The 21182-nt window shown below is 38.8% G+C and overlaps 1 long non-coding RNA gene across 1 annotated transcript; it reads left to right on the plus strand.

Annotated features, from left to right (window-relative positions):
• The first annotated feature begins 3780 nt into the window (after positions 1-3780).
• Positions 3781-11877, plus strand: LOC134516166 (uncharacterized). Its single transcript, XR_010071240.1, has 4 exons — positions 3781-3912; positions 6593-6813; positions 9208-9267; positions 10938-11877. It is a non-coding gene; the product is annotated as an uncharacterized LOC134516166 (long non-coding RNA).
• Positions 11878-21182: the final 9305 nt, after the last annotated feature.

Below are 21182 nucleotides of genomic sequence, written 5' to 3' on the forward strand. Positions count from 1 at the left end.
CCATCTTTACACTGCATGCCCATTTTTCTAGGTAAATGGGTAAATACCCTGCATTTAGGGAGAAGCCCCTTGGTCTTCATGGTAAGGATTGTCGCTTTTCCCACTTGTGTGTCTCAATATGTTACCCAGTCTCAGAGCACGCTGAGTGGACTGGCTTTAATACAAAGCCAGCGGTGGCACTGCTCTGCGGTTATTCCATCTACTTGCCGGAGTCCCACTGTCAATTCTTAGTTTTGCGTGAAGAGATTCAACAAAACATTTCATGCATATCTCTAAAATAACTACTGTACTGGCTACAGAAGTACAATGTGTCCTATTTTGTTCACTTTGTGTAGAGTAGTTCGCTCTCATGAGAGCGAATACTTCAGTTCTTGTTTCCCTGATTACCGTGTCAAGGTTTTCAGTGGAGCAAGAACTGGATTCGTGGGTCTTTGTCTTAAGAGGGGTATCCATAGCCCTTGGCTAAGGAATTGCTCTCAAGTTTAGTCTTTTTTTGGTGCACTGAATATTTAATTAGTTATTGCAAAGTGGAACAGCTTTCAGGCTGAAATGGGAGGGGGAAAATATTTTCCTCCCTCATGAATATCTTATGGGATATTCTCCTGGAAGGTAAGAATTCAGATCTTCTCAAGCAGAGAAGAGAGTGAACCCAGGTCTCTTACGCTCAAGCTCAGGGCATAGGCTTGGAATGAAGTTAACTAGAAAGCTGCCTAGTTCTAAATGGGTCGGCCTGCGTGTGCATAAAAATAGTCCAGGTAAGTTAAGTCACCTTGCTTTTGCTGCAATAGGCAGTCAGCCTGTGAATCCTAACTAGGCCGAGGGGGTCTGCCTCTGATGGGATCTGTATTTGAGGCAGTTTTCCACCGTCACAATTTCTAATTTTTCCCTTAAGTACGTGCACTAAATTTTTGTGAATCCTACTGTAATCCTACTGTTAAGAGATTTAATTCTTCTCCTGCAATGTGTAAGAAACCTCCAAGCCAAAGCAAGGATGGAGACTTGACTAGGCAGCCACACACCGGGAAGCAGTGGTTTTGTCTCAGTTTTAAGCACGTGTGAACCCTTACTGGAGCAAACTCCTACAGGTATAATGGTCCTCAGGTAAACCAAAGGGAGTGCCCTAGATGCCTGGCTTTCTCAATAGTGTCCTATCCCTATAGGCATTGTTGAAAGGGAAGTTTAGGGAGTGAGTGAATTCTCTTAAAATGTATGCTTGGCCTGGACATAAGCACTGTGAGAACCCGAAGATTATACTTGGTATCAGGTTTAGCTTCAATACGAGCTTCTTCTAATGTCATTAAAAAAATAGGATCTATGGCTGAAATGCTTACCCATCCAAGATTTATGGAAACTAGAAATCACAAAGTGTTTCTCAATAACTTTCTGCTTTCTTCGAACCTAGCTATTACCTTCTACTTCCAAAAATCATCAGATCTTGATAGATAGCTTGGGTGTTCCATCACTTTTCTTTGTTAAATATTTGAACACTTGGCAGGTTTCTTCTTTCCATGTTTCATGTACAAAGTGAAAGATAAACTAGAAATAATGACAAATTTTTTGTCAAATCATGTCAGTTTGAGGTTAATTCTCCCATTGTGACTATGGTCCTCCTAAACTTACTTTTATCATTCAGTCAGTGAATACATTTTGGGATCCCATTTGCAGTAAGATCTCCAAATAGAAGATTTATCTGAGAAAACATTCTAGCAGCTCCAAATTATTGCAGTTGTTAATGATGTAAATAAACAAGTATTTTTGTAAATTGACGCAGAATGCTTTCTTTATGATAACTGAGAATTCCCCGACTCTCACTAAAATTGCTTTTCCTTGTGAATACCCTGTACAATTTGAAGTTTTTGTTGTTTTCCAACCTAAACTTAAGCAATGATACAAAGCTTTTGTTGTCAAAGTTATTTGCATTTTAAGGGGCATCTATACTATATTTCTGCTACAAAGACAGCACAGAAAATATGTGGGGGAGAAAGGAAAATGGGGGGGAGGAGGAGGCTGATTTCACTTTGGTGCTTTCACTTCTTATATTTACTTGATAAACCCTGCCAAATTTGAGTTTAGAGTGTGCATGTACAGCATATATCAAAAGTGCTAGTAAATTTTCAGAAAGGAAAACCAAGACAATAATTCAATGTGAAAAGCTCATTCTTAACTGATAGATTAGTCGAGGTTTCTCGGCTCACTGTACATTATAAAAGCAGCATAGAAGATGCTGTTACTCATCACGGGAAAAAGTTCTTCTTAAGAGAAAAATTTGTCTGTGGAGGAATGTTGCCTTCGTAATGTAGTTTCTACCCAAAAGGTCAGAAATACCTGAAGCCATGTATTAACGCGACACTCCTAGGACGAAGGCCACAAAAGCAACACTTTAGGATCAAAAAGCTGGAATAGAGCTTGGGAAGTCATCTACTTCGCTCTCCGGCCAAAAAGTAGGATCAGCCATACCTGTCTCTGCGTGGATAGATGTTTGTCTCATCTGTTCTTTAAAACCCCTTGTGATTGATAGAAATCCCACAGCCTCCTTCAGTAATGCACCTCAGACCTTAGCTATTTGAACTGTAGAAAAGCTTTGTCTATCTTAATATCTAACACGGTGTAGGTAGTAATTAACAGCAGTTTTATACATCCAAAAGTTTAAATCTTAAAAAAAGTCCTTAAAATTTACATGAAATTAATTTCACTATTCTCTTCCTTTTGTTAGAGGAAGAAAGGTTCAAAGAGATTAACTGATACAACTGAGGTCAACACTGCAAGTCCATAAAGAAAAACCTGGGCTGAGTGATCCGTTTCAAGGTAGTTTAAGGCAAAAGTCTTTTTCAAGCTCCCCTTGCTTTTTCAGTCATACAAAATTCTACAGCACAAAGACAAGCTATCTTTCTACACTCTTCGTGTAATCAATCTGTGTTGTTTAAAGCTCACCAGTGAGATGATATGTCTGCGTCATCAACCCTTTTGGTGGACAGCTTTTTATCAGTAAGTTGCAGAAGCTATATAGTAACAAATTCCAAACTTTCTCTTTTATAGAACAAAAATGTATTTATACAGCCACAGTCAGAGCCATGCATCAAAAACTCTGAGGTACGTACATTTCCTTAGAACCCACTTAAGCTGATATGTTTGCCAAAATTTGCTACTATTTCTATTGATTCAAATTAATTTTTTTTTTACCTTCCAAGAGCTCTCCCTCTCTGCCCTCTCCTTCCCCCTCTTTCCTTCTCTCTCTCTCCATCAATAGCTCCTCAGTATCGCCAGGAATCTGGATCAAAACTTTAAGGGTCGTTGAATGCAGCAGAACGTGTCTTCTCAGCAGTGTAATGAATCTGTGGATTTACTACATCTCACACCTGGTTTAGAGAAACAGGAAAGAATCTAGTCATAACAAGAAAAAAAATAAATCCTTCTCTTCTATATTGTTCATTTTTACAAAAAACAATTCTGAATAAATCAACAGCTAATGGCATTGCCTATAGCTTGGAGTAGTGCTATCAGAGGTCCTCGCTTTGACAGTGAACTTTATTCTTCAGATGGATACAAAATCACTACTTTATCAAGCCAAAACTTCCAATTATGGCAAAATTTTCCACTATGAGGACTGATCATAAATCTTCTCCAGGGCAGATTAAGTTATAAAGATCATAATTCACTTAGCTACCTGGTGGATGAAGTAGTAGCTTCATCCATAACAGTCTCTCTATCCATCTATAGAAAATATTAAAGTATGTTTTTGGAAAATTTACAAATGTTGCTGGCAAGTGAGAAGGGGCGGGGGGAAAAAAGCTAGTGGTCTTTTTACTGATTCTGTGTAATTTTTATCTGAAAGACAGTTGGGATGAGAAAGAAGTTGGGGAAAAACTGGTCCTTGCTGTGTGACTGTAGAAGGGAGAAACAAACGTCTAGCAGGTAAGAAATCCGTTCAGATTTGCTGAAGCTCACGAACAAAGGACAGATGTAGGGACTAACAGCTCTTTTCTGAACTGGCTCTAACCTTTAAAAATAGTTCCATTTGGGTTTGCATAAATCATAGTTCTGGTTTATCCATGTTTTTTATTTTTAGCTTAGTTACCCATGCTTTTGTTGATTTTCATCAAGTGGCTTGCAGGATATATATCACCCCTCCTACCTGTTGTGTCTACGCCTGAGGCTTTTTCACCTCTCCCCTACCTCCAGATGCTTCAAATGGTGCATCAAAGTGTGACGGGAAGGTCTCTGGCAGCGTCGTGGGGATAGCACTTTAGAGGTCTTGTTCCTTTTACGGCTGCGGCGGCTGGCCGGGAGCAGAGTAGCCAGGTGGGTGGAGGAGGGAAATGGAGCAGGAACGTGAAATTACCGAACGCTGAAGCTCTGGAGCCCGCATTAGTGTCACTCTGCTGCTCCGAGCAGCGAGAAGCCCAGCAGCAGAGGTCAGAGTGGGACCTGGCAAGTCTCTGTGTGTGCCCAGCGTCCCACCTGCGCCGCACACCTCCGCCTCCAAACGGGGGAGCAAGCTTGGATGCTGCTCTTGCTCCATGCTTCATATCCAAATGCTGCCTCCCCACCCCGAGATATCTGAAGGAAGTGTTGATAAGGGATGCACAACACACTACTAAGTTATTTTTTCTTTTTTTTTACTTAGCCTTGGAAATTAGGAACAATGAAATCTTTTTGTGTAATTGCCCCAGGAATGCTAAAAACTTTTTGGAATATAGGCTATCTTTGGCTCTAGGTATTACATAGTAATCAGTTACTTGCTAATACTTAGAAGACGTCAAAGTAAAAATAATATTATTTACTAGAAGTGCAATAAAAGTTAGTCAGAGATATATTGAGTAATGTAGCGAACACTTTGGTTCTTTGTTTCACTGTGGGCTTAATTATTTTATCTGACAGTTTAAGTAAACCCTTGATCGTACCCACTTACACACTGCTTATCTTGAAGGTGATAAATACGGTATTACGCCACAATAAACATCAGATAAACTGCATAGAAAATTTCAAATTCGCAGAATGCACATGACTTATATGACCTCTAAGTGGTCTATTGCTGTAAAGATGTTTTAAAAATTCTTAGCATAGATTGTGTTTTTATAAAAAAGATTAAAATCTACTTCGAAACAACAAATTCACAATGCAAGTATACATTTTCCCTGCAGTACTGACTTTTAAGGACCAAGTGTTGATTTGCCGTAAGTCTCTTTCGTTGAAGTTTGAAGAGGTGGGGAGGTGTTCTCATTGCTAGTTGTCAGTTGTGCGTTGGAAAGATGACTGCTAGTTATGAACTGTGTGTTAAAAAAGCTATACGCTTTTCTGTAACATTTTTGGGTGCTTCAAGTATTTCAATTAAACTATACTGCAATGCAAATGCAAGGTGAACTTTGCAATATCACTTAAGACGGTTCTTTGGTCACAGTAGGGTTGTACAAGTTTCAAAGGAGATCATAAAGAGCTAGAAAAACAACAGTTCTTTACTGTTCATTATTTAATTGATTAGATTATAAAAAGGGGAGAAATTATACAGAAATTCTAAGAAAGGTATTGAAATTTAGTTGTGATGTAGGATGAGAAGCAGCAGTAATTACTGCTAAATTATTTCCTCTAGTCAGAAAACACCCGACTTCTTTATGACTGGCAGCAGCTCAGTTCCTTCAAGACAAAAGAAGGAATGGGGAAATACTTTTATTTTTGCCCATAGTTGATTATACATGCCTAAGGAAAAGAGAAGGATATTATGCAGAGGGTGACTGAGTACTGAAATTTAGTATATCTTTATTTGCTCTCCTTTGCTGTCTCCTCAAGACAAAATAAGAAAAATTGTTTTATCTTTAATATTGAGAATTATACAACCAAAGGCTTCCAGCTTTCTGTGGAATTCAGCCTCTTTAATGGCAATATCATGATAAAATAAATCTCTGGCTTTTACTGAAATTATGTTATTGTTTTATATGTACTTTGTTATATGCTATATCAGAAACCTCTCACGCCGAATGTTACTCTTAATAGCCGTTTTCAAATGGCTTTTTTTGTATGTCATGTTTAATAATAAAAGTTTTGATTGAGTTTGCTGCAGTTTATTTTCAGAACGACTTTCAAATGCACTGCTTGTCTGCACGCTGAAGTGAAAATGTAAGCAATACTAGTGACAAGCATATTTTGCTTTTTTGCAGATTTCACACACTTTGTAAGGTCATGTGGGTATTGCTGGCCAAGCATCAGTAGTTTATTCGTTGCTTGATTACAAGTGGAATTGTAAATGGAATGAAATAAGATGGATATGGAGGACTACCAACTGCTGTTGGCATACAACTGCATGCTTAAAGATGTCTTCATTCATTAACAGACTATTTTAGCCTGCCAAGGTTGAAAATGAAATGCAAGTCACAGCTTGTACATTTATCACTGTAAGGAAAGCATCCTGCCAGTACTGGTTAGGCAAAGCATACTTGTAGCCATTAGTAGTCCAGTCTGATTATCGGGCTCAATCTGTTTCTAATGGCAACCTTTGCAGTGACAGCATTGTTTCCATCTGTGCTCACACGAGAGATGTGAAATCTTAGCGTTTAAAGTTCTGAAATAACCTTACAGACACAATTATTTCCTTTCTTAGGGATTGTTCCAGCTGGTGTATGGCAGCCCGGTGTACCTGCAACAAGCAAGCTGGCCCCTACCTTCTGCTTAGCAAGCCAAATAATAGTTAGCCAGTATTGCCTCCAATTACAACAGGTACTGTGACTTCGTATCTTAGTTTGTTCTCTTAAACTACCTGCAGTTCTCCTATCCAGCAGTACTGTGAATGACAGCCCTGCTTCTCCTTCTCAGAGAGAGCTGGTAAGTGCTTGTTAACAAATCCAAAGTGAAAATTGCTTGCGGGTGTTAATACATATGTCAGGAGAAAAGTGAGATACGGGGGTAGGTGGAGGGAGAGAGGGAGGGAGGGCAGTAGAGAAAAGAAGGAAGATGCAGGGGACGGTAGCGGGAATGTGCTGGTTGGTCCTGGAAAAAATATGGGACAATAAACAGGTAAAGAAGCAGCTGCATATAGCCTGATGTTTCTACTGAGTTTTTACATTTGCTGCTACGTTATGCCTTGCACAACAAATTTTAATCACGTGTGTCAGGCCATATATTATTTCAGCTTTGTTAATCAAACTGTATATAAACTTTTTCTTTGTAGTACATGTAAATATTTCTCCTTTAGTGAACAATTGTTTTTAAGTCTGAAAAACTGCATTAGAAAGTGGGTGTATCTGCGTATTTTCTTGTGTTTTAAACATAAGTATCTTATGTAGTAGAACTTTTGTTTTTAAAGAGCCTTATTGTAGTTACCTTGGAGGTCAGGAGTAATAGGCAAACAATCAATCAAACTATTATTGTAGTATAGGCATAATATTGCAAAAAGAGAAGAAGAAGGTGCTCTTTTGCAATTCTTAACAAAATAAAATATGCCTACCTTTTGAACTGATGTATTTTTAAAAAGCTCTGTTTTTCTCCTTTATCTTGAATGGTCCATGGTATATTTATGACTGGAATTCTTCCTCATTAAAGGTTTATTACACTTTAGCAGAAACAACTACACCAGTTTAAGATGTTACTGACTCCTGGCTGCCAGTACCTCTACTGTAATTTATTGATCTTCCAACACAACTGGAGAAAGAAATTCATACCTCATGTGCCGCCAGTTTTTTAAGAGAAAACCTGGCAGTAAGGGCATGTGTCACACTAAACTGGCCTGGCTGACTTGGCTGGGATGGACGGGCTTTGCGGTGACCTCCAGCAGAAGCAAGAAATCAGACTGGTCCTAAACTGGCATTTCTGCCCCGAGCATCCGACAGCAAATCGGGCACAGGGAGCCTTAGTTGGTACCTTTGTCCCAGGATAGGGACTGACTTAGCAACACTTTTCTGTTCTCAAGTAGGAAAATAAGGAAGCATTTTCCCCTCCCAATGAGTACGTGAGGATGGTAGCGAGCGTCTGAGTGTTTGCCTAAATGGATGGTGACCATTTAAATATTTGTTAGTGTGAAAAAAGAAGAGTTACGTGACGGCGCCTATGTGCAAGTTAAAGCGAATGTTTATGTTGAAAGGTTAAAAAGCAAATCTTAGTGCAGGATGAAGAGTGCTTTCCACAAGGCCAAGGGAGAAATGTAGCTGATTGAAAGAAAGAGCAAAGAGATGGAGGGGAAGGCAAGGCAAGGCACTGAGCACACAAAGGCAAGAGAACAAAAATGGAACAAAAGAAAGGAAAATCAAGAACAACTATTGGAAGGAAATAACAATGTTTTCATAGCTCTGACTATAACCGGATGATGTGTTAAATAAAATAATTCTAAAAAATAGAAAGGACTGGATACACACATTATATGTTCGTGAACTTCTTTCTCAATCTCTGACTAATATCTGGCAAATTGCGCTGTTTGAAAAGAAAAACAACAACTCACCACAAAAGCAAACAACTGAATGACAAGGACTGTATCAAATAACTTATCCTCAACCTGTTTTAAAGTCTGAACGTATAACTGTATCAAAATGTCATGAATAACTAATAAACTGAAGCAGAGGACAAAAGCCTTCAACACGGAGATTTGAAATACCCGAGAACTGGGTTCATTAAAAGAAAAACCAATGAGGCAAACCTTTAGTGTCTGATTTATCCACATTCTTCCAAGATTTGTCAGTGACTTCTGTGCACATTGCATTTTTGTGATAGTAATTCAGCGCAAGTCCCTTCTCCAGAACCAAAATTCAGCTTCCTTGACTGGAATTGAGAGAAAAATGAGCAGAAGAAAGTGATCGTGTCTTCCAGGGTTTAAAGAATAGTAGGAGAAATTCATATAAAATAAGGACTCATTCTCTGGAGGTGAGGGTAAGATACTGAATTATTAATATCTTTCAAGATATTAAAGGCCAGTGGGATGTTTTGAACAAATAAACATAATTTAATTCTTAATGAATTAAAAAAAAAAAAACCCTCCCAAATGACTAGAAGCAAAAATTGAGTTACTACCATTTAATTTTAGCTTAATTCTGTTGCAAGCAATCTTAATATCTGAAAAATGAATTGAAACTGTGTTAACTGTCTGGTTAGTGAGCAGTGTAATAATTAAGCTGCAGTAAACAGGAAACTAGGTCAAAGAGCTCAGGTATATTACAACAGGCCAAGGTTTAGAATATCCAAAATTAATCTTATATGGGAAATAACAGTCGCTATTTCATTTCTATGCAGATTACTGAGACGGCAGCCATGTCTGGAGAACTTAGAAAGAGGAAAACTCTGAATCCTGAGGTATGTATAGAACAATGGATTAGACAAAATGCATTTCTCAAGGTAAAACAAATGCTGAAATAAGCACAATTTACAGATTCTTCCTTTTTCCGTCTCAAAGTCAGTTCCACGTGCTGTAGTTTTAATGCAAGTACACTGGAGAGAAAGAGCATGGAGGCGAGTTTCTGATTTGATTACAGTTAGTCACAGTTTAAAACAAAGACATAAAATCATCAAAGGTTGGGAGAAAAAAGGCACAGACACAACAAAAAACATTAACGCTAAGGAAAGAAGTGGAGGGGAGGGAGGTGGCTGCTCACCAAGGCTGAGGTTCCTGGGAAGGTGGCTGCTGGCCTGGGGGGCGCATATTAAAATATCCTGGATTCGTGCTCGCCCCAACCCATTGCGGTGTGTTTTAGCATAATGCATCATTGCATTTGCACCCATTTTAAGGGCAGTCATGCTTTCAAGTCTCCGCATTCAGTAAAAGTGATCATCCAAAGCAAAGCGATCCAAAGACACATGGGCAAAATTTGTGTCGTGGGGATGAACTGATCTCACGTAAGCTTAGCTGCCTGCACTGCAGACATTACAGCTGAGCTTGTCATCCTCTAAGTAATTCATAGTCAATTAAGGCTTTTTTAGGGCGCAGATCATCTGACTGATTTTAGATACCTATTTTAAGATGTGCTGAGTTTTACCTGAAATATACGTGGATTTTTTCCATTTCATGTACTCACATGACAAGTTTACCAGAGTAGTTGAAATGCAGTAGCACACATGGCAGTTCTCTCTGGTCAAATGAATGTTGTTCTCTGTACCTCTCTTATGTGCCGATATGAAAATTTTTAAAGAAGATAAAACTGAATTTTCTTTAGAAATATCTTTTGGGGGCTATATAGAACTACTACCAAAGATGCTGTCATAAAGATTGAAAGAGCGTTGTCAACTCTCTGTGGACCCACGGCACTTGTACTTGGAGTTCCTGCTCTCAGCAACACTCTGCATCACACTGACATCTCGGAGTAGATACAAACGTCTGTGACTCAGTTAAACGCTACTCGGAATTCAGTCAGTAGAAAAATTACTTCATATTCATATGGGGCTTTTTTGTTTTATTTTCCCTCTTCCTACAACAACAGTTGGTTAACATTTTCCTCCTTATCAAAATAACCCAGAGAAAAAAAAACAAAACAGTGTTCTGAATTAGCATAATAGCAGCTTTGGCACATTTATTGATAGATGCAGAAATCAAACAATTAAACAGCTAATAAGGAAAAAAACTCAAAAACTCATGCTCACGTCTCTTTGGTATACTTGTACTAACATCACAAATGTGCTCAAAAATGAATGTAAAGAGGGTTAAATTAGAAACATAAACTCAGCTATATTCAAATTAATTTGAAAGCATGAAATAATCGCTGTTGAAAATTACGCTATTAAAAAAATTCAATTAAGATCTGTGACTCACTTCAGTTTTGATTTTATCCCTTCTGCTCTAGAAAATTACAAACTGCATATCAAGTGCCCGTTGGGGTTTGGGAGGCAATGACGAACATCCATTTCAAGACTTTTTTTTTGGATTAAGACAGTACTGACTATGAAAAAACGGATTAAGGCACCTCACTGAATTTATTTTGAAAACAGCAGCAGCACGTTTCTAACTTTCCCATTTTTATTGTCTTTTCTAGCATTAGCTATAGTAGAAAATCCAGAACTCTTCAACCTCTGTATCTGACCTCTACACAAACTGTTCGGCAGTGGGAGAGTGAAATATGCAGCTGTATCTATTCCTATCGTATTAGCAGTTATGGTCTTTCTGTTGCTTTTATGGCACCTTCTCTCACGATCAGCTGAGCTCATGAGAAACTGAGGAAGAATCATAAAACTGTTGGTTGGGAGGAGCCCCAGCCTGATGCTCGGACCAGAACTTACAGCAGCAGTAGCTCAAGTCAGCCTGTCGTACGCAAACAGCCATTCACCACATTTAAAACCAGACTTACTTTCGTTCCAGCTAGCCTCACCTCTGTCAGGGATGGAACTTGCAAATTAAATGTATAATGGAGAGCCAGGGACAGATAATACAAGGATGTGACTTGTAACTTTTGCCACTTATTGCTGCTTTGTTCCCAGTCCTAAACACCAGGATACAGACCTGAACCAGAGGAAAGGGAAGGCAGTGTACTGTAATTCATTAGCAATCCCTTGATTTTGCCAGTGGGACTCTCAGTAATCTCACAATTTTTCAAAAACAGTATGTTCTCTCCATATACGTTACAAGGTCAGCTTTTCCAAATTTTATAAAAAGATGCTATTGCTTGTATGTGATTGTACCTCTTATCAAATACTTTTGGCAAAACAAAATTGGCAAGTGATTTTTTTTTTTTCCCCCATAATGAATGTTAACTTTATTTTGAACATGCAGTAGATATTTTTTCCCCCACAAATTTAAATTTCAGATTGTACAGTATGTTCTGTGTATATGCATGCGTTTATATTTACATTAGAATATAATGGATCATAGTTAAGTATTTTTTTGCAGGAATGTGAAAATAGTCATGTGGAAAACCACGAGCTATTTAAAAACAAGTTATATACTCAGAGGAAAACTGAAAGACCTAGAAACAAGCAAGCATGTCTTTATGTCTTTAATACATATTTAGATATAAAAAAATTAATTAATTTTCCTAATTTAATTGAAGATTATTATGGATAATATAAGAAAATCCAAATCAAATTATATTTGATCTTAAATATTAGTTTATAGCTTTGTGTTCAAAAGATGACATCTATGATTCCCATTTTGTGGTTAAGACTCGGTTCTAAATGGGTACCTTTTTTTCCAAGAACCCATATGCGCTCACGTATCAACTGTTATCCAGAGACAATGCCTTTACAATTAAAAATGTTTGGAATTCATCTTTGGACATAAAGAAGAAATGGTAGCTTCTGAATTTGACTTTTTTTTATCTCTAAAAATCAAGTAGAAGTGCACTCTGGTTTTCCTCACACCATAAAAGAGGCAGTAAGTCTAGCACTGATCTTATTTATGTCAGCATCGTGCCAGTGTCAGTGAAGATACTCTTCTGTTACTGTGGAACCAGTGAGAAGAAAATTAGGCCGATTTCTGCACACAGACAGCAATGAAGGAACCATGTGGGAATACCACATCTAAATTTAATAAATCTGTGCCCCATATGGCTCTGCAGTTCAGAGTGATCTCATAGAAGTTGTATGTCTAAATGACATCAGGAGCTGACCTACTAATTCAGGCTTGGGAGGGCAAACCCTGAAACAGTAAGTTTGAACCATTTTCGTGATTGTGGTATTTCCAAAACACCTCCCCCGCCACCAAGTATTACAGGAACATAATTCTTCTTATGGGGCTTGTATATTTATAGAACTCTTCTTATAAAAGAAACTAGAATTTTACTACCTAATGTAGCCTTAGAATCTTGAATAAAAACTCTGACAGGTGTGAGACACTACACCACACCACCAGTCAGCTGCCAGACTGACCTTTTTCTATCTAATGATTTGTAAGGCTCAGGTCACCTTGGAGTTAACCTCTCCATTAGATGATCTAACCCAGACAAGTTATTTAGGCTCCATTATAGCCAGCAGAGGAAGACACGAGCTTGGAGAAGGCGGTTTCATCTCACCCACATTACAGCACAGAAAAAATGTGGTTGCAGCAGCAGTGAAGCAGAGGAGGAGGATACAATCCTAACAGGAAAGTGAGACGACCAGCCACAGGAAGAACGCACAGAAAATGGCTGCATTATGGTAATGGTGTTATATCGATTTCACAGCATCCTGCAACGGAATCTTAACAAGATCTTGAGGAGAAGATTGTCATGTGTGTTCCCCCTCCAACATCAATTTTATCGTTAGTTTTGAAAGGTAACTTCACACGAAGTAGTAAACATCATCTTTGTGTAATTCCGAGCGTAATGGAAATACAAAACGTGCTGCAAAATTAATGTAGATGTAATGAAATCACTGAAGAAACTCTCTTGTGGTACATCAGGACAACTTCAGAGGTGCCAGTTGGCTGATGTAGCCGAGGTTAGGCACAATTTAGCCTGACTGCTTCAGTTTATCAGTATTGATGTACAAAAAGCACTGTTTGTTGTGGGGATTAGTTGTTGTCTCATTTCACCTCGCGTTCTGAATAATAAATGGTTATGCGTGTTGCCGTCAATTTAATTTGTCATATAAATTCTATATAATTCACTTATTAAGATAAGATAATATGTGACAATATTTATGAAGCAGTATCCTCCCAATCACTCAACTGCTTCTAAATGCTAAGGGCCAATTAGATGATTTTTGCCTCTGAGATCTGGTAATCATTTGTTGACAGATATTAAAAGATTCATCTAAACACATTCAACTGTCTCCTCCCATGAAAGAAATACTATTTTCCTTTTCTTGTTTTCTTTTTTTAAATGAATGTAGTGGTTAATTAAAGCTTGAGAAGTTTACAGCACCCAACATTTGAATTGCACTACACTTCACTTCAAAACTATGAGCACTTAATTTATAGTGCACTTTTAAAATTAATTGCGAGCCCTACCATCAAGGTAGTATTATTCTCCATTAGGAGATTTTGCCATCCAGCTGCTTTGTGCTGCAGCCACCTCTGCACTCTGGCCTACCAAGAAGCACATTCATCAGAGGAAAGACCTTGCAAGTCACTTACTACGGCAAATGTCTTCTATTGACACCATCTAGTGCTACATAGTGTAGCATCCCCGTAAAAGCTCATTAAATCTTCTCCTTTCAATGCGGTACAGTGCTCCTCAGCGCCACACGTGAATTTCACGAGCTGTTACAAAGGCTTTCCTCCCAGGTCTGCCCATTGGTTTGCTAGTCTGCAAAATTTTAACTGAAGCTGGTGAGTCCCTATTTCATTTATGTAAAAGGATGAAACGAGTCACTTTTTAACAAAAGCTCAGCTGATTGCAAGTTTATGACTTGCATCCGTCACAATCCAAGGCAGAGATTTGACCTCGAAGTATTATACCCAGCTAGGTTTGAGACTGAGTTGGAAAGATATAGGCCAAAAGTGTGCATAAATCTGCTACAGTAGTTGCTTTGAAGTCTGTATTTACTACAAGCTCATTGGCTAATTAGGTTATCATAGTTACTTCTACTACATATAATCCAGGACAGTAATTTATAGCTTTCCTGCTAAGCCAATGAAGAGGCGTTTTGTCAGACAATCTGGATATCCCAGAGAGCCTACAATTTTTTTGCTTTCTGACAGAGAACAGAATGGCAACACCACGAAATTTCCAACAAAATAAACTGGTCTGCCTCGTGCCAGGTGCTGATGAGCCGAGTTTGGGGCTGCCATTAACTTCAGTTCACAGAAAACGTCGTCTGGCAGTGAGAGAGCCACAAAACCCCCTCCCCGATGTCTCGCCGGCCCTCCCACCACCTTCTCAGCTCTGCCTCTGGCATATGCTGCCTTTCCACTGGCAATCGCGAGGTAACTCCCCGATCTGGAGTGAGAAAACTCGGAGCCACTGAACTTGTGCAACTCCTTGGATATGGCATCTGACAAAGTGCATCTAATGAGGAGGGTCTGATGGTTAATTATGCCTAGAAAACATAACGTGGCATTTAATAAGCCAGGGCAAAGAACCTTCCTTTTCAAAATGATGCATTTTTGAGAGTCTTCTCTCCTTTTCTTGCGATGAGAAGGTATTCAGACGCATTACCAATATGGCAACATAAGAGAGAATTACATGGTGGGGTAATGATGCCATTCGGATTGGTTCATGTTTGGGGTTTTTTTCAAACTACTATGCCTTCAAGAATCAAGGAACAATACAGCAGAGGTTGAAAGATCCAAGAAATTATATCTTTCAGATGGGATTTTTGTACCGTTGATACCTGGTTTTTACCAGCTAGATATTCTTCAAGCAATAGATTTATATACATATAGGTATGAATGAAATATATGTCTGCCTATGTATGACTACTGTCCTAGTTTAAATCAAGTTTTCTATTTGCTATATGTTGTTTTTCTCTTCCTCCCAGAAGTGACTTAGTAAACAAAAGGCAATGTTCAACGTTCTTGTCCTGTGTGATTTTTCCTATGTTTAGTTTTATATATTCACTTTTCAAGCTTATGTACTTTCATTATGTTCAGGCATTTTTCGCTTCTTGCTATCCATACCAGCTTCTGTCCTTCACTGTCATCATGTGGCGTACTGCTTTATATTGATGCAAAGCTAACCGCAGGGAAACTTTTCCTAGTTAAAAAAAAAAAAAAAAAAAAAAAAAAAAAAAGGAAAGTAAAAAGCAGGCCCTTTCTTGCAAATACAAACATGTCATATTTTGTTTCCAATTTGCATCGACACCCACAGAGAAACTGGAGGTGAATTTAAGCCATCGCCCGCTTTTTGCACGTGTTTCTACTGGCGCATTTAACTTTCTGTGTTTAGCCACAGCTATTTGAGATGCCTCCCACATTCACCGTAGAAGGCATACTGTTAACTAACTTCTTGTTTAAATGAAGGGCTATGCTGACAATTAAATGTAGGATCGTGCATGCTTCAGTGCCGTACCTTATTATAATCAACGTGAGTAGAAGCAGAGTGCTGAAATTATGGGTTTTAGTCTGCATCTGCATGGCATTATTATGCTTATCAAGGTGAAAATGTCGACGCTGAAGAATGTAATTGTGTACCTTAAGCTGCAGCGATAGTTAAACGGAGCGCCTGCCTCCACTATTAATGCAGCAGAGTGCTACTCTTAAGAGGCACTATAACTCTTGATGTAGGCAGAGCTTTCAGTTCATGAATTTATTTCCTTCCTTTCTTTTTTTTTTTAAGACTTTCAGAGATAAGGTTTTTCTGTTCGGGTATTAATTCAATATAGATTTTCTGATGCATTTTTTTTCCCTTTTTAACAAAGTCAGGCACCAGAAAGAATAGTGTACATTTGTATATAGCTCCGCTGCCCTCCAGGAGGTCAAGTGTGAAATGAGTTGAGAGACACATTGACAGTCCATGCGTGAGCTGAAACAACTCAAGCTAGTTATCAGTAATTTGGATCTGTGGCTGGAGTCTGGGTTCTTATTATATAAAATCAAATCAAATAATAAAATAATTCAGTGAATTATCTATGTTTAGTAGATTATCATTTTCATCTGAACATTGTCTCATCCAAATTATGCATGTTTTATTTGTTGATTTTAATGTTTAGTCATCCTGAACATTTTGATTTGCGAGTCATTTATATTGCAAAACAAATGCAATTTTCCTAATACAATATATTACTTTGTTGGGTCTCATATACGTGCATTGCTTGTAAGTCAGTCTCTCGTAAGTTATCCGTATGGATAGGTTTACCACTTCTTTTTACACAAAGAGGGAAGGGATATTTCCTCTCCGGAGTCACAGTGAGTCTCTTGAGCTACTCAGACTGTGCTGAACCCATAGCATTGGGTCAAAACACATGCCAAAATCCATCCCCGTGCCTCCGTATTAGTTAGTATTTCTCAAATGATAATATGGCAATTTTTTTAAGAAGTCCTCCTTTTCTTTCTTTTATTTTCCTCTCCCACCAAATTCCCTATACAATAGATTTTGGCAAGAAGACAGGGTAGGTATGCTAAGTCAATATGATTTCTTCTGAAGTTGTTTCCATTTCTTGAAAAAAAAAAAAAAAATGCACAGGTTTCAGTATTACATGAATCATTATTTTAAACTGATTTACTTAGTTCAAAAAATACCACTTTTGCTACTCTCAATCTGATTTTTGCCATGACGAGAAATACAAAGGCCACTCAAGTGCCTAAGGATTACATACACAATGAAAGTTTTCTACCTCTTTGTGTAAAAGGAAGAAATTAGCTAGAAAATACTTGTCTTGAAGATGCTTCAGTATTTATGAATTATTTGGTTATTTCCTTACAGATAAAATGAATCTTAGCTACAAAGAGGGAACATTTCACTTGTTTTTGTTTAAACATTTGGTAATCTAATTGAAAGAGCAGACCACTTCTACTTGTGAGGAGCTTTAATGAACTAACTGCGGCAGTGAAGGAGGACTTCAGCTACACATTAAGCATCGGCAGAGCTCAGGAAAATTAGCGCTTCTACATTTACTCCTATATAATTTGCGTAAGTGAAGAAGTTACTTATACCACTCAAAAGAATTAAGAAAAAAATTCTTTTGCCTTTGAAGCACTGAACCTTGGCATGCTTTCCAGTTGCCAAGAGCCAAATTTCTGCTCATCCATGTACAAATAGAGCATGGTGAAAGAATTAATGCACTACCTGTTTCTATCTTGTGGCTATCTCTGCCTGTACTTTTAGGTCACAGCGATTACGGAAGGACTCCTTGCCTTTGTATGACAAAGCAGGTGAAGTCCATCGATGGTTAAAGGCAACTCAGCGAGTCTTTCACAGTGGACAACTAGGGTCTGGACTTACACCAATTACAGGTGATGGCATGCTCATTCTGCAGGGAGAAGATAACATATAAGGCTAAGCAAGAGGGTCAGGCTTCTATTAAATGCTATAACATTAAAAGTCATAAGAATATATTCACTGCCATTTAGCAGAAAAGGTATATTATGGGACCGGGAGGCTTGGAACAGTAATGAATCAAACTGAGAATCACGGTTTCCTTAATAATATAAAAGTTGCAGATATAGAGTTTGTTTCTAATCTTGCTTGCATTGATATAAATCTAGAATAGCTCCGTGAAACTGATGAAGTAAAACTAATAGGAATCAGTATTTTAAAATGAGACAGTCAGCTGCTTTTTACATATCACTGTCAGAGCTGCGTATCTCCACTGATTTTTATTAGAGTTATATATCAAGATCACACTTTTAAATCATTCTAAAATCAAACCTCCCGTTGCAATGACAGGTGAGTCCTTTCTATTACATACATTGAAATATACGTGAGAGGCCGTTATCAATTCTGCGGTTGTAAAGTAGAGCCTGCGTTTCTCACTTTTTCTCCCTTAATCCCCAGGTAGAGTTCTCTATGCAGGCCAATATTCCTGTACAGGCAAATCTTTTAAGTGATCTCCAGGAGCAATAAGCCCTTTGAGACAGAATCACAGACTGGTTTGAGTTGGAAGGAACCTCTGGAGACCACCTAGTCCACCCCTCTCCCCGCTGAAGCACGGTCACCATGTCCAGATGGCTTTTGAACATCTCCAAGGATGGAGACTCCGGCGCCTCTGTGTAGCACAGAGAGAAGCAGCTCAATGTCACGTAGCTGGAGTGAAAGTTTGTGCTGCACATGCCTGCGAGTCGAGTGGGAAGGAGGAGAGAGAGAGGGGAATAGGCTGTGACATGACATTGCTTTGAAGCGCCCATCAAGTGCAAATAAGGCTCATACTAAATAAGTCCCTGCTAGGGAGCTGTCTATTTTTATTTGTAGTGTTTAGCTTGCAACCAAAAAGCTGTTTGGGTTCAATTCTTGCAGCATTCAGAAAAGCATCAAAATGACAATTTGCTTCTGGTTCAAGAAAAATAATGGTTTGCATGATTATCAAGTCAGCCTCATGTTCGGTTTGATTACAGAAAGCTGTGATTTTTAAAATATTGAGCTTATCTCACCCACAGGATCAGACCTCATGATTTTATATCTAAACCCGACATTTTCCTAGTGCAAGTAACCCCTCTCTGCCCTTCCTGCTTCTCTTTCGATAACAAACTGCTGACAAGCCAAGTTTGATTGTCTTGAGAAGGCGAGAAGATCAAATACATACAGAGTATTAACAAAAAGAAAGAATGTCCTTAGGGAAAAAAAATGTTGCAGAACATGAATTCTGTTGTACTGCTGAAAGGAGTTGTCAGTCACTGCAAAAAAACAGTTCAGAGGCCTCCTGCCACGGGGAGGGAGCAGGACCCTCGGCATCGATATGGGGGCTCTTTCAGGAGGACTTCGCTCACCCCGGTCCGTCAGGAGCTGGGCTGAGGGAGGCGCAAGGGAAAGGGGGGGTGGGGGGTGCTGCTTCCAACCACTGACACTGTGGCTCTTCTGCCCGTCTTTCTCACAAGCAAAAAGTAAAAATGCCTTCTGCAGCGTGTTGCATTATGCAGAACCAAAGCCCTTTTTCTTCCCCAACAGCACTGTCTATCTGCTTCTTGCCCATTTAGTCTTCTTCCTTGTTTTTTTGATTGTAACAATTTTTTCCTGCAGTTAGTGCTACTCTATGGCGAACGAAACAAACCAAAATGAATCGTTGGACTTCTGGAACTAGGGCCACTTGAGTGATAGTTGGGACAGCAGGTAGGGGACTTGTAGCTTACAATGAGTCTGGCATCAGCAGTGATTCCCGCAGACTCTTTTAGTGCCTGCGTGATCACACCATGCACAGGACCCGAGTCGTGGCCACTTGCCGTTGCCAGTGCTGTACTGGGAGGGCTGGTAGCCCACCCAGTGTGCTAAAGAGAGCCAGAGAAGAAAGGCTGACTTGCATCTTAACAGCCTTTGATGTGTTGAAACATGTTATATGAAGGTCTACGTTGAAGCTTAAGAACTTAGTAGCGATAATTTTACCTTGGAATTTTGCACTTTGCACGGATTCTATAAACATGTTTGCATTTACTGTTCTACGCAACTACATATAGAAAACCATTTCAAATCATTTTCTGTCTATAGCTGATCCTCGACTGGTATTTGTGATTTTGGTATCTCTTCTTAGTCTTGTCCGTGCCAGTTTACATTACAAAAACATTAATTTGCTGCTAGCCTCAGAGCTGCTCCTTTTCTATCCTCATACTCCAGCCAGAACTCAGATATAGCACTGGACAGAAAAAACAAAGGAAACAGAATCAAAGAAATAGAAAGAGATTGAATGAAAGTAAAGGTTTTCTTGAGAGAAAGAACAAGAGGTCAACAGCCTTGAATTATTCACAAAAGGTCTGATAAACTCAGGTTCATTTAGCACAGTATATAAGAAGTGGTCTGTTTATTCTGATAAAGCAATTGCTTTATATATATCCAATAAACTATTCAGAAAGCTTATGAAGAAAACTCTATAGCCTCAGAGACAAATGTCTGTCTTCAACATGGAGGGAAAGAAAACTTTAGACGTTAATGTTTGTGCCTCTCCTTTTGCACCAGTACCTCTTCAGTAAGAACTTTCCCATTTTCATCATAATTAATATACATACATATTAAAAAAATACACACACAGATACTGAACCTTTATGTTTCCAAGCTGAATAATGGAGGAATTTATTTCAATATGAATGAAACTGCGACTCATGCTTGACTTGGGCTTCATTTGAAACAAAAATTCTCTAGCGCTGTGAGAGGACTGTGACTTCCCAGCTGCTGTCTTGACCCAGCTGCCAGGTAAATCAGGTACAGCTTTGCTCCTCCAAGGTTATCGGTGGCAGGGGTAAGTTTGCTGTTCGGTATGCAGGCCTGCAAAACCACCCTTTGAAGCTGTGGAGTTGTCTTGCTCTTGCTAGATCTTAAGCTTCCTTTAAACTGTGATGAAGTTTAGGTAAAAGAGTTCTAATCACCAAAGAAATCCCTTAAAGCATTGATGTTTTCAGCTGTTAGATCACCTTGTAAAAGCAGCAATGGAGAATTAAAACTCTTGTCCAGTTGCGTATCAAACTTTGGCTATGCGTACAGGCCTCCAAGTGACAATAAAAGGAATCAAATATTGGACTTGTACCTGTTCTTGTGTCAGTCACTGTAAAAAACCTCTAGTGCTAATTTACTTCGGCTTACAACCTAATCCGTTGCTGATAGAGCAGAGCAAAGTCAGAAAACAAAACCTTTTATTATGCATAAGTTTCTTATTAGAATAGAATAATCCAGCCAGAAATACTCAGAGATAGTAAATATTTGCAAGTTTGGATAATACGCTTGCCGTCATAATTGGCAGAATCGATCTTGCTGAGCATTCACTTCACAGATCAAAATTTTCCTTTC

The sequence above is a fragment of the Chroicocephalus ridibundus genome, chromosome 5 (genome assembly GCF_963924245.1).
Source record: "Chroicocephalus ridibundus chromosome 5, bChrRid1.1, whole genome shotgun sequence".
In the NCBI taxonomy this organism is placed as follows: domain Eukaryota; kingdom Metazoa; phylum Chordata; class Aves; order Charadriiformes; family Laridae; genus Chroicocephalus; species Chroicocephalus ridibundus.